Here is a 14,078-nt window from a genome sequence, read left to right on the forward strand (position 1 = left end):
ACCTAAGATCCATGGTGGTCCAGCAGGAGTCGGAGTGAAGCCCCTAGTGGCTGCTTCAACAAAATAGCTGCCAAAACCTTACTCCTGATCGCTGCTATTGGATCACCAGGAATCTAGGTAAGCCTGGGGGAGGTGGGAAGATTTATCCATCTTTACCAGGGGCAGGGAGATCAGAAGAGGAGGCTGATCCAGGGGTGGTGGGAGGGGGATTGGAATTTTCTGGGCGGATTGGAAGAGTTGAAGACCCCCGCTGGTCCTGGCTGATATTCAGTCAGGGTCTGCATAACTGTCTTATGCAGGCCCCCGGCTGAATATTGGTCAGGATCCACATGCGTTCCGGTGGTCTGCAAGCATCTAATGAGCTTCTGATATTCAATGCTGGTGCCCAGAATTGGTCAGGCATTGAATATTGGGACCTAATTTAGCTGGCGACGGTCAGCGACGGTTTTAAAAAAATGCTGACCACTGTCACCTGAATATCAACCAGGTATTTAATAAATCTGCCCTAATCCACCCCCCCCCCCCCTCCCCAAGCAAGCTTACTGTACAAGTATGTGCTGGCTTGTGCTCCTTGCACTTTTAGTCATGACCTAATTTTAAAAGGTCCCATTTATGTGCATAAATTTGCATTTTGAGTAATTCTATAAAGTGAATGCTAACATGTACATGCCAAATACGTGCATAAATGTTTAGAATAATGGTATTTTATGCATGTATTTGTTTACATATGTGTGTAAATGCCAAATTTCCACCGAAGTGCAATTCTTTAAATATGTACATATCTCACATAGTGAATATTTTACAGGTAGGTATACATAGGGTTACTATCCTGCTTATAATCAAAAGAGAAAAATGCCCAAGTTCCGACCTAAATCGGGAGATGGACATTTATCGCACAAAAACGAATAACACGGTATAATCGAAAGCCAAACTTGGACGTTTTCAACTGCACTCCATCGCGGAAGCGTACAAAGTTGACGGGGGCGTGTTGGAGGCGTGGTGAAGGCGGGACTGGGGCATGGTTATCACCCGAACAGAGATGGGCGCCTTTCGCCGATAATGGGAAAAAAGTATGCGTTTGTAGCTAGAATTTAGGGCACTTTTCCTGGGCCCTGTTTTTTCACGAATAAGGCCCCAAAAAGTGCCCTAAATGACCAGATTACCCCCAGAGGGAATCGGGGATCACCTCCCCTGACTCCCCCAGTGGTCACTAACCCCCTCCCACCACAAAAAATGATGTTGCACAACTTTTTATTTTCACCCTCAAATGTCATACCCACCTCCCTGGCAGCAGTATGCAGGTCCCTGGAGCAGTTGTTAGGGGGTGCAGTGGACTTCAGGCAGGTGGACCCAGGCCCATCCCCCCCTACCTGTTACAATTGTGCTGCTTAAAGCTTAGTCGTCCAACCCCCCCAAACCCACTGTACCCACATGTAGGTGCCCCCCTTCACCTCTTAGGGCTATAGTAATGGTGTAGACTTATGGGCAGTGGGTTTTGAGGGGGATTTGGGGGGCTCAACACACAAGGGAAGGGTGCTATGCACCTGGGAGCTCTTTTTCCTTTTTTTTTTGTTTTTGTAAAAGTGCCCCCTAGGGTGCCCGGTTGGTGTCCTGGCATGTGAGGGGGACCAGTGCACTTCAAATCCAGGCCCCTCCCATGAACAAATGCCTTGGATTTATTCGTTTTTGAGCGGGGCGCTTTCATTTTCCATTATCGCTGAAAAGCAAAAACGCCAAGCTCACAAATTGTCGAATAAAACATGGACGTCTATTTTTTTCGAAAATACAGTTCGGTCCGCCCCTTCACGGACCTGTTCTTGGAGATAAACGCCCATGGAGATAGACGTTTTCGTTCGATTATGCCCCTCCACATGTCCAGTTTTACCCAGACATGTCCTCTTTTTGAGGACATGGCTGGGCAACTGGGCGGGTTTTGCCAGCCTGCTCGTTTGTCCGGATTTGTGGACAAATGGGCAGGCGGGCGGACCTAGTGGTGTCCTATCCTTTCCTGGTGGTCTAGTGACCTCTTCAGGGCATATATATATATATATATATATATATATATATATATATATATATATATATATTTGGTTGTTTTTTTTTTCAAGACACTGCGGCAACATTTTGAATTTCAGCTCGTCTCTCGCTACTTTATGTTGGATAAGCCTTCTTCGCATACTGTGGTAATATTTCAGTGATACACACTGTTGGTATTCCTTTGGATATGCACCTTGGATGTAGTGTCCACATTTTACAGTGTCTTGTGACCTGAGGCAGGTGGTTTCGTCCGCTGAAACACAGCCTCCTGTCCGGTCCCATCTTGGTGCTTTGTTCAGTAAAGATGGTCTTTTGCATCCATTCACCCACTGGAAGTCATTGAGTCACCCCCTACTCTCTTTAAAGATTTGAACACATTTCTAGAGGACAGGTCCAGTAACAGTTATCATTCAGGTAGACCTGGTGATGCCCAACTGTTATTTCTGGGACTGAGCAACAGAAAATGGCTCTCACCATTAGGGTGTAACAGTAATCTGGATATTAGGCTTGAAGGACCATTGCCCTGACCCAGCAAGTATTTCTAATATTCTTATATTAACATCATTCAGGTATTGTGTTAACATTGTCACTATTGCTTGTTTTTGCACTTTAGGAATGAGATTGATGGACGGCCCCAATAAGTGTGTTGGGAGATTGGAGATGTACCAGAACCACCATTGGGGTCCCGTGTGTAATGCATCCTGGACTCTACAGAACTCCCAGGTGGTCTGCAGGGAGCTAGACTGTGGAACTGCTGTGGTAGCACTGGAAGGAGCTCCATTTGGACATGGAACTAATCCGATGTGGATGACTGATATCATCTGTAAAGGAACAGAATCTTTGCACACGGAGTGCCATGCTAGCTCTGGGAATAAGGAGACACAGACCTGCAAGGCAGTGGCCAGTATAATGTGCTCAGGTAGCCTTTAGACAGACTATGTCGGTATATACAGTTGTGTCTTTGAAGCACATTGAAACACTTTTAGGAGTATCCATGTGGGTTACCATTAAGGTGTGTTATTTTACCACTAAATTATGCTATTTTACCATAGGTCCCATTTTATACAATGAGACCTAGTTACTATTAACTGGGTTAACAGTAAAATAACATATCTTAACAGCAGCCCACATTGATAACTTCCCCCCTAAGTGATGTATTTTGCTCAGCGAGACGTGACATCAAGCTGAACTTTAAGAACTCTGTTTCAGAATTGTTGTATAGATTCCTTCAAAATCCATTTCTTTACCATCTTTTTTTTCCATTGTAGGATTATTTCCATTAGAAGGAATATGTGAATACGGATCTCTCAGATCCGTATTCTGGTATTCTTGAATTGCCTGTTTCAGAACCAGGTCAAATGGATTTGAAGTAAGCTAATCACTTCATGAGCTGTCCTGATTTGATTCTGATTATCCATATGGATTAAGAGTTAATTGGAAGTAGTTTACACATCCTAAAATAGCACTCTTACAAATTATATATTTTTATGTTTATGTTTATTATACAGTTTTGATATATTACCTAATCGTGTCCAGCAAGCCAAGGTGGTTAACAAATAAAAACAAGTTCAGGAAAAGAAACGGAGCCCCATAGTCAATGATTGTTCATTCAAACCTAGAAATAAATTAGCACTAAAACAAAAAAAATAAATAAAAACCCAGAATTGCAGCTTGTGTGTATGTGCCACTAAAGCACATGATTATAAATGGTCTCAAAAAATGACTTTTAAGGTAGGCTTTAAATTTGGTAAACTACTGCTTTGATCGGAGAAAAGGAGGCAAGTTATTCCAAAAGCGTGGGGCTAAGAAAAAGAAAGCTGAGTTCCTTGTGGATTCTCAATGGGCCCAATGGGGTGGAGGTAATACCAGACAATGTGAGGCCAGAGAGTATAGTGAGTGAGTGGGTGTGCAAGGGATTGTACAGTTAGAAAGATTGGAAGGGGTAGCAGAATAATACATCTTGTTTGTCAAGCACAGTATCTTAAACTGATACCTGACATGAACTGGAAGCCAGTGCTATTTTTTGCATTACATAATAACCGGGCTATGGTATTTTGTAAGGTCTGAAGCCGTTTAACCTGATAATGAAGAAATTACAGTAATCAATCTGTGAGAAAATAAGTGCATAAACTAAGGAATGTAGTGCTGTCCTGTTCAAATTACTATGAAGGGGAGTGAATTTGTCTTAGCTCTAAAAGGCCAGACTTTAATACATAGATATCTGTTTTTGAAATGAAAGTTCACAATCAATGATAACACCCAGACACTGAAAAGTATCTGGATTGATCATAGTTTCAAGAAAGCAAAATGGTATATGTGGCTGAGGGAGCTTGCCTGTTATCTAGCAGACTGTTGTTTTTTTCCGGGTTTAATACTAATTTATGGACAAATAACCATCTGGATATGACAGAGAGGCAATTCTGTAAAGGGTTCAGATCCAGAAGTAACAGAGAAATGGGGTAGTATAAAAAAATATTATCTGCATATATAAACAATTTTATACCCTGGGGGTCTGTATTGCTGTGACTAAGAGGGGCATTTAGAAAGAAACATTTAAGTTGGAATTTGGACATCCTTGTATAACGTCCAAATTCGGAGACAGGGAAAATACCAAGGACGTCCTTGAATTTGGACGTCTTTGATTTTCGGCAATTTTCAATTGCAAAGATGTCCAAGTCTAAAACGTCCAAATTCAAGCCATTTGGATGTGGGCGGAGCCAGTATTTATACTACACTGCTCCCCCTGACATGCCAGGACAGCAGTCGGGCACCCTAGGGGGTACTGCAGTGGACTTCATAAAATGCTTCCAGGTACATAGCTCCCTTACCTTGTGTGTTGAGCCCCCCAACCCCCCCCCCCCCAAACCCACTACCCCCAACTGTACACCACTACCATAGCCTTACGGGCACCTATATGTGGGTACAGAGGGTTTCTGGTCGGTTTTGGAGGGCTCGCTGTTTCCTCCACAAATGTAACAGGTAAGGGAGTATTGGCCTGGGTCCACCTGTCTGAAGTGCACTGCACCCACTAAAACTGCTCGGACCTGAGTATGGCATCTGAGGCTGGCAAGTAATATTTTTAATCATGTTTTTGAGGGTGGGAGGGGGTTAGTGACCACTGGGGCAGTAAGGGGAGCTCATCCCCGATTCCCTCCAGTGATCATCTGGTCATTTAGGGCACCTTTTGAATATCGACTGGTTAAGTTGAAACCGGCCAAAAAAATACCCGGTTATTCAATACTGGTCACTGGAAACACCCTGGCATTGAATATCCGAGCTGAGCACCGACTGCGGGAGGCAGCCCGGCTAACTCCCCATGATCTGAATATCGGCCCTCAAACTCTTTATAAGAAAAAGGATTCTAGAAATTGCACTGGCCTAATATTCAAAAGCACTGATCTGTATAACAGGAACTACTACATAGAAAATAAGTGCCCTATCCCTGAATTTTCAGCTGTAGTAACCAGATAATGCCACTGAAAATTCTTACATACATACTGGGGTAGAGTGTGGGTATTCTGCTTAACTGTGGATAGCTTACATTTACAGCTGCTATTTATATTTACATTGTTTCTTATATTCCGCTAATACCAATTAGTTCAAAGTGCATTGCATTAAGAGAAGCTGGGACAGTAACCCAGGAATTGCATTAATACAGGACATTTCCATAAAGTAACATGATTTTACATCCAATATCTATCAACCGGAAAATTATCTATCAACAACATATTCTGGAATAGAATAGTTTTTACAAATTTCTTAAACAACGTATAGCTAAATTGACTTTATACATGAACTGGTAATATTCCAAACTCATGCCACTTGATAAGAGAAAGATGATGTTATATATCTTTTATATTTGGTTCCTTTAGGTCTAGGAAATTGTAACATAACATAACATAAAAATAGCCATACTGGGTCAGACCAATGGTCTATCTAGCCCAGTATCATGTTTCCAACAGTAGCCAATGCTGGTCACAATTACCTGGCAGAAACCCAAATAACAGAAACATTTCAACGGTGAATAATCTCCATCCATAGATGGATGATTATTCACCGTTGAACTACTCATGTACTATTAGTCTCCATCTCAGAAGGTTTTTTTCACGTGCCTATGATGAAGAGAGGATCTTTTGGATCCGGTTCAGCTCTGTAGATACTGTTTATCCGGGAGCTCTTTGAGGCCGTTTTTTCCTTCTGACACAATCAGTTCAGGCAGCCTTTTGGTTTATTCCTGAATTGTATGTAACCATTTCAGTAATGATTATAGCTCATACCTTTTTCAATATGTAGCTCAAGATGAGTTACATTCAGATATACTAGATATTTCCCTGCCCCCAGCGGGCTTACAATCTAAGGGGTTTCTTTTACAAAGCTGCGCTAGCGATTCCTGTGTGGTGAATGAGAGGAAGCCCATTCAATTCCTGTGGGCTTCCTCTCATTTGCCGCACCTGTACCTGAAGCAATGGAGGGCAAGGGTATAGCCTGACACCCAAATTTAGGTGGTCCTGGGCCCAAGATGGGTGGCCAGAAGAACCCAAACCCCTGCCTCTCAAGCGATTCAGTCTCTCCTCCTCCTCCTCCTATCTGCCCCATGCCATATAGTCTCACCCCCCCCCCCCCCCCTCCGTGTACCTTTTTAAATATCAGATCTTTGCCAGCAGCAAGCATCGACTGACATACAGTGCTCAAGCTGGCCACTCAGCCTTCCCTTTGATGCAGCTTCTTTTTCTGCATAGGCAGGAGTTTGTCAGAGAGAAAGCTGTGGGGCCAGCACGAACAGTGTTTATCAGTTACTGATCACTGCCAGAGAAGATCTGCTATGTAAAAAGTGCGCAGGAGGGAGAGTTGTTGTGAGTTTTCAGCAGGTAGGGCTTGGGGTTCCCTGCCAGCCACATCATAGGTGTGCTGCTACTGAGTGGGCCTGGGCCCACCTTTGGCTACGCCACTGATGGAGGGTTAAATGACTTGCTCAACATCACAAGGAGCAGCAATGGAAATTCAACTAGGCCTCTACAGTTGTCAGTCTAGTGCTCTTACCACTAGTTTATTCCTCTACTCTGGCAGAAAGCCTGTCGTAAATTAAACTGCATAGCTGTATGAATAGTGGCTGATTAGCACAGCTGTTTGTAGAGCCAGTACCGGTCAACGGCTTCTATGTATATTCAGCAGCATTGCTTCTGCTGATAATGCTCAGTATATATATTTAAATGCCATGGCTGATGTTAAAAAAAAATACATTGACTGCAGTATGTGAATGGTGACCTTGCACATTGCTAACATTCATTTATTTTTTATTTTTCTTGTGGGTGCTCACTCACAAATCTCAATGTTAGCAAAACACAAACATTATATAGATATGCTTGCATACAGGTAATTTTCTAATGTTTTCCCCTCCAGATCTAGGATGGAGGAGTTGGGGTTGGGAAGATATTTTGATGCAATAATCTGCCTCTCATAAAATACTTCCCCTTGGAAGGTATCCCTCTTATATGGTGGGCATATCAGTGTTGTAGAAAGATAGTCCAGCATATCCTGAAGTGAAGCAATACAAATGCCATCTTCCAATGTGGTAGAAAGTGTATCATGTAATCCTGGTGATTGGCTGGTGCTTTATAATATAAACTAACTCTGTGATCACTGTATGCAATATGTTTTTATTGTTGCAGGAGCTTTGGAAAAAGCCAATATCAGTTTATCACCCTCCTACATGGCATTCAAGAAGAAGGACAGCATAGAAGTGAAGTGTTCACTTCCAAATCTTCACATGAACACAACCGTTTACATCAAAGCAAAGAATTATACCTTCATAGAGAGGCTTCCAGCCAGCAAGAGCACAGCAGTCCATGCAATAAGAAGTGTGCAGCCATGGCATGAAGGGGAATATGGTTGCTACTATGAAGTGGATTATCCAGGACATAATAGGTCACCGGATAGTGAGATGGTGCACATCTTTGTGGGTGAGTTTTCTCTGCAGAGAGCTTAGTGCTAGTAATTATCTGAACCAATATTCATGCAAAATTAGGGTAATTTTAATAAGAATAATTGTCCTGTAAACATGATAATTCTGTATGTCAAAGTGAGGACAGCTGTCTAAAAAATACTTTTCCTGAATGTGACTAGAAGTTCATGCATGATTTCTCGATGATGATAGGAGATGTTTCCAGGGTTGTATTTAGGACAGGAGAGGAAATGTACATGCTAGAGATAAGCATTCATTAGTGCGTATTTAATTCGTTAATGGACCTTAAACAATTAAGCATGTGCAAAATCGATTTAACAGAGATTACTTATAAATTATCATGCTTACAATCGATTTCATACATTAAAATTGTCTAATGCACGTTAACTTTTATATTAAATTAAAACAAATGTCTGATTGGAACAAAAAAAATGCCCAAAAATTGGGGGGGGGGGTGGAGTCGGGTTGTTTTTCTAGAGGGAGGGAAGTACTTAAAGCCACAGGCTGTGGGGAGGGGAAGGGAAGGAGGGGGGGCTCCCAGGGCTCATATATTTTTTTATATAGTTATGCAGATCCTGGCCGATATTCAGTGCTGGGTCCCACATAGCTAAGCAGGCGATTGGAATAATAAGGGATAAGAATTCATGATGTGTTGTTTTTATCTTACTATATCAATAGAAATCAAACAAAATAAAACATGGAAAAGAAAATAAGATGATACCTTTTTTATTGGTATCATCTTATTTTCTTTTCCATGTTTTATTTTGTTTGATTTCTATTGATAACCTTAAGAGTGGACTAACACGGCTACCACACTCCTCTATCTTACTATAGAAATTGGAACTTATGTTCCCCTGAAGACGCTATTAAGGCGAAACGTGACATCACGTTGGGAACTACACCAGGGAACTATACCAGCATCCCGGTATCACCTTTTAAACACTTAAAAGCACAGACACTCATGGAAGAGAGTCACGGCAACGAAGTACATATCCGCACGGGGAGTGCCTAAAATAAAAAAACTAGAAACATTGGAACAGTCTAAGATAAGTCTAGCGATTTTGCTAAAAAAAATTTTCCTTTTTTTTTTGTTATTTATTTACATGCTTAATTATAGAAAACAGCTTCTATAGAAGCTTTGAAAGAAAAAAAGGATAGGTAGGCAGGTTCAGTGCTATGATGGTTTGAAGGTGGTGTGCTAATAACAGTTACCGTGACCTATGGTAAATAGCACAACAACACTTACTGAGCACTGCATAGATAAAAATAAATAAATAAGTAAACACAAGGTTTTCCAAGATAATTAGATTATGAAAGTCTGGTGTTAATTTGTAGATTACAGTTAAAATGTAATGCCAAGAAGTGTAGAGTGATGCACTTGGGGTGCAGAATCACAAAAGAGAGATACCGAATAGAAGGGGAGAGATTAGTAAGCTCGACTCAGGAGAAAGACCTTGGGGTGTTGATGTCTGAGGATCTAAAGGTGAAGAAACAATGAGACAAGGCGACGGCCGTAGCCAGAAGGATGATAGGCTGCATAGAGAGGGGCATAACCAGCAGAAGAAAGGAGGTGTTGATGCCCCTCTACAAGTCGTTGGTGAGGCCCCACTTGGAGTATTGTGTTCAGTTTTGGAGGCCTTATCTTGCTAAAGATGTAAAAAGACTGGAACGGTGCAAAGAAAATATACAAAAATGGTACGGGATTTGCATTGCAAACCATACAAGGAGAGACTTGCTGACCTGAACATATATACCTTGGAGGAAAGGAGAAACAGGGGTGACATGATACAGACGTTCAAATATTTGAAAGGAATTAATCCACAAATGAACCTTTGGATATGTGGAATTCCCCTCCCATGGGAGGTGGTGGAGATGAAAACAGTAATGGAATTCAAACATGCATGGGATAAACACAAAGGAATCCTGTTTAGAAGGAATGGTTCCACAGAATCTTAGTGGAGATTAGATGGCAACACCGGTAATTGGGAAACAAAACAGGTGCTGAGCAGACTTCTACAGTCTACGCCCTGATCGTGACTGAATAGATAGAGATGGGCTGGAGTGTAAATTTTAAGGGGCTTCAACGTTAGCTTCAGAGCTTAGTACAAGAACAGTGCTGGGCAGACTTCTACGGTCTATGCCCTGAGAATGGCAAGGACAAATCAAACTCGGGTATACATATAAAGTATCACATGCCATGTAAAATGAGTTTATCTTGTTGGGCAGACTGGATGGACCATACAGGTCTTTATCTGCCGTCATTTACTATGTTAGTGAATACTAGGCGGCATCTATACTGGGCTCTGTGCATGACATCACCCAGATGTGAGAACATATACCCTGCTGTCCTCAGAGAACACCCACTACAGGTGAGTAAATTTGCTTTATAAGAGGAGGATTTCTGCTGCCACCAGAGCCTCCCACCCATGCAGGCAGGTAAAACAAGCCATACACACTTTGCAAATTGTGGTGAAAACAAATATTTATTAAAGTGCTCTTCTTCACTTCACAGGAAGGAAGTTAGTAATGTTCAAAGCTATTTCTGTAAACATAACAGCTGTGACATAGCCAAGGGTGGGCACCACTTTGGGCTCAGGCCCACCCAGTAGCAGCATACCTATGATGTGGCTGGCTGGGATCCCCAAGCCCCACCAGTCGAAAACTCCCAACAACTGCCCCTCCTGCATACCTTGTAAGTAGCAAATCTTCGCCTGCAGTGAGCAGTGTCATGCATACTGCTCGCACCGGTCCCACAGCCTTCTCTCTGATGTATTCCTGCCTAGGCGGAAACAGGAAGTTGCATCAGAGAGAAGGGTGTGGGGCCAACATGAGCAGTGTGTATTAGTTGCTGCTCGCTGCTGGTGAAAATCTGCTATTTAAAAGGTATACGGGAGAGGGGGGGATGTTTGAGAGACCATATGGCATGCAGGCGAGAGAAGGAGACACCAAATCACCTGTGGGACAGGGTGAGGTTCTTCTGTCCACCCACCTTGGGCCAGGCCCACCCAAAATTGGGTGTCTGGCTACGCCCCTGCATAACAGTGTCCTCGGCTAGTCTGCTGCCAAGACATAGAGGAGACAGTTGCCACCCGCAGAGATGCCATTACTGCCCTAAAGGTGGTGTGTGAGGAAAAGGTGGTTGACACTGAATGCAGAGCACTGGGTTGTTTCCTTTAGAAGATATGACATCACCAGATATTTCTATGCTGGGGAACCTGGAAATTGTAGAAAAGAATTACTTTATTAAGCACATAACCTGAACAGCTATACACATACAGCACCAATGTGTTATGTAAAATGATCTAATTTCAAGAGGCTGCTCAAACTTGTGCATTCAGGGGAACTCCATATTAAATCAATACAGGTCATAATATCTATTGCTAGATACTAGTGTGACTTTCAATTTGGCTCAGTCCAATGCTAGTTTTAAACATGCACCAAACTCTTCTAGTCTGACAGCAGAAAGTTTAAGACATCATTCACATAAACATAATGGATAGTCATGTGGAAAACTTATAATACTGAAGAAATTACAGAAGATTTTAAGATAACAGTGAAATCCAAATGGAATATTAAAGCTACAAAGACTGACACACCATCTAATACCAAAATCCTAATGATATATCTAACTTTGAAAAGGATTTGACTTTAAAAGTTCTCTTGTTGTGGGATGGCAGTACTCTTGCTTGATATATTTGCTCAGGTCTTTTGGGATCAATGCACAAGTGAAGTGTTTGATCATATTGTTGAATTATGACTAATAGATGAACCTAGTTCTTGGGCTCTTCTACCTCTTCAATGGTTTCCAAGTTATTCAGCTCACTTCTTTTAGAAACCCATCTTTCAGTGCTGCTGGTATGCACCACGGGTTATAAGGTTTTATTAACTGTCTTATAGAAGCAAAATGATCATTAATGGGGCCTTGTGAATTAGAAATTGGCCATTCCACTGAGGGATTCAGGTGATTTCAAGATGAATCAGGACACTAGTAAGGACTGATGACAGCCGTAATTATTGGTTTATTGTTTTTACAGATCATCTGAAGTGGACACTGGTGGGTAGCATTAGTCGCTGCTCAGGGAGATTGGAAGTGAATCATAATGAGCAATGGGGCACAGTGTGTGCTCGTGGCTGGGATTTACGAGATGCTCATGTGGTATGCCGAGAACTGAACTGTGGATATCCTATAGTTATGGAATGGTGGGGCTGGAATAGCCAAGGGAGTGATCCTATTTGGCTTCATGAAGTGAGCTGCAATGGGTCAGAGCCTAATCTGCAAGAATGCAAAGCAAAGCCTTTTGGGACGAATGATTGTAACCATGGAGAAGATGTCAATGTCGTCTGCTCAGGTAATTCCACTATGAGAATGTTGACTGACCAAGTGGGGGTTTTAATTCCTGTGGCCTAAGTGAGTTCTGTGTCTGTAGTGCAATTGGTTTATGAGAATTATAAATATTGTTCACAGATCACAGAAACTGAACAGAAGGAAGCAGGAAAGGGAAGTGAAAAAGAAGGCAAATGTATCCAGTAATGTGAAGAAAAGGTTAGTTTGAAAAGGGAAGGAGAGGCAGAGAAGGGTAACAATAAATAAACAGAGAGATTGTCACATAATCTGTGGCAGAATTAGAAGAAACACCAGGGACTTACCCAAGGTCACAAGGGACTCAATATTCAGCTGGCGGCGGGCAATGTTTTTGCTGTCCGCTGCCAGTGTTAAACCCAGACATTCAATGCTAGGTTGTTTCCGGTGACAGGCATTGAAAATCCTGGGGGGGGAGGGAACCGCTAAAAAGTTAACCAGTTAAACCGACATTCAGCGCTAGTCGGTTAACCTTTTAGCAGTTAAAGATTGACCTTCTATTTATGCAGCCTATTTTAACTGCTGAGCATAGCCACTTAAGGCTGAATATCCGTGTCTAACCAGCTGTGTCACACAGTGTAGCTGGTTAGTGGCTAGTTGCTAACCGTGGATATTTAGCGGGTTATAACCAGTTATCTCCCGCTGAATATCCGTGGTTAGGCACCGATATGCTATTTAACTGGTCAGCAGCCGTGTCTAACTGGTTAAGTAGGTTTGAATATCAAGGGGAGGGAGCCTGCAACTAAACATTTTGCTGAAGGAGATTCCCACCACAATGCCAGCAGAAGATACTTTCTGGTGCCCACAGTGGCACAGGTTCAACAGCTGATAGAGGTTCTCCTTCCCCTGCCCTCAAAGAGTGACAGTAACTCGTAACGGTGAAAACTGAGTGGTGCAGTTTATCAGTCACCACTGGCTGAAAATTTGTGCAGAACTACTCAGCTCAATTGTACAAGCTAGAAGAAGTTTTCATTCTTTGACAAGCTGAAGACTCAATGACCAGGTGGGGACTGATGCAGAGGGGTGGTGATGCCACATCACCCAAAGACATGGAGATCCAGTGGCAGCAGTAGCGGAAATCCTCTTCAGAAGAAGGGTGAAAAGGGAGAATATGTGGGGAAAGATTAGAAAAAGGGGGAAGTGCTGAGAATGGAGAAAGTGTCAACTCCCACTACATCTACAGTTCTCTGTAGCCCATACACATACTCTCTAATATGTTGGAATGTAATTGTATTTTACATGCATTGCCTGTCACCTATTATTTCTCTGTGATTACTCTGTGACCTCTGATGTGAATTACTTAGAGAGGTCACACAGCTATGTAACTTCCTGTGGGGGTTAGACACAGCAGATGCAGCACATGGAGCACATGGAGCTCATGATCTCTCCTAACCTGAGAGGATCTATGGTGGTGTGAGCATCCATTACCATCTAAGCACATGGAAGGAGCTGATAATACAAATGTATAGTAATATGTATATATAAGCCTGTCTGATTATAATCTAACTGCAAACTGTGAGTAAACAGATGTTTTGTTACTTCAACTTTAAAGTGACTCAGCAGTGAATTATTCAGGGGTGAATGAGAGAGAGATGAAGAAAGAAATTAACATTTCTAAAGCTGAAGCTGTGTGTACTAAAATCTGCTAATTATTTACTACAATAATCCAACAAAAGGGTTATGGGCCCAGGCCCAGGAATTGAAAAAGAAGAGAAATAT

General features: G+C 42.3%; 1 protein-coding gene across 1 annotated transcript in view; it reads left to right on the plus strand.

Annotated features, from left to right (window-relative positions):
* LOC115471581 (deleted in malignant brain tumors 1 protein-like) overlaps positions 1 to 14,078 on the plus strand; it is a 121,311-nt gene that overhangs the window by 6,932 nt on the left and 100,301 nt on the right. The window contains exons 2-4 of the transcript XR_003942370.1: positions 2,651 to 2,956; positions 7,707 to 7,997; positions 12,034 to 12,348. The gene's annotated coding sequence lies outside the window, so the exon portion shown is untranslated. The remainder of the gene's footprint in view (positions 1 to 2,650; positions 2,957 to 7,706; positions 7,998 to 12,033; positions 12,349 to 14,078) is intronic.

The sequence above is a fragment of the Microcaecilia unicolor genome, chromosome 6 (assembly GCF_901765095.1).
Source record: "Microcaecilia unicolor chromosome 6, aMicUni1.1, whole genome shotgun sequence".
In the NCBI taxonomy this organism is placed as follows: Eukaryota; Metazoa; Chordata; class Amphibia; order Gymnophiona; family Siphonopidae; genus Microcaecilia; species Microcaecilia unicolor.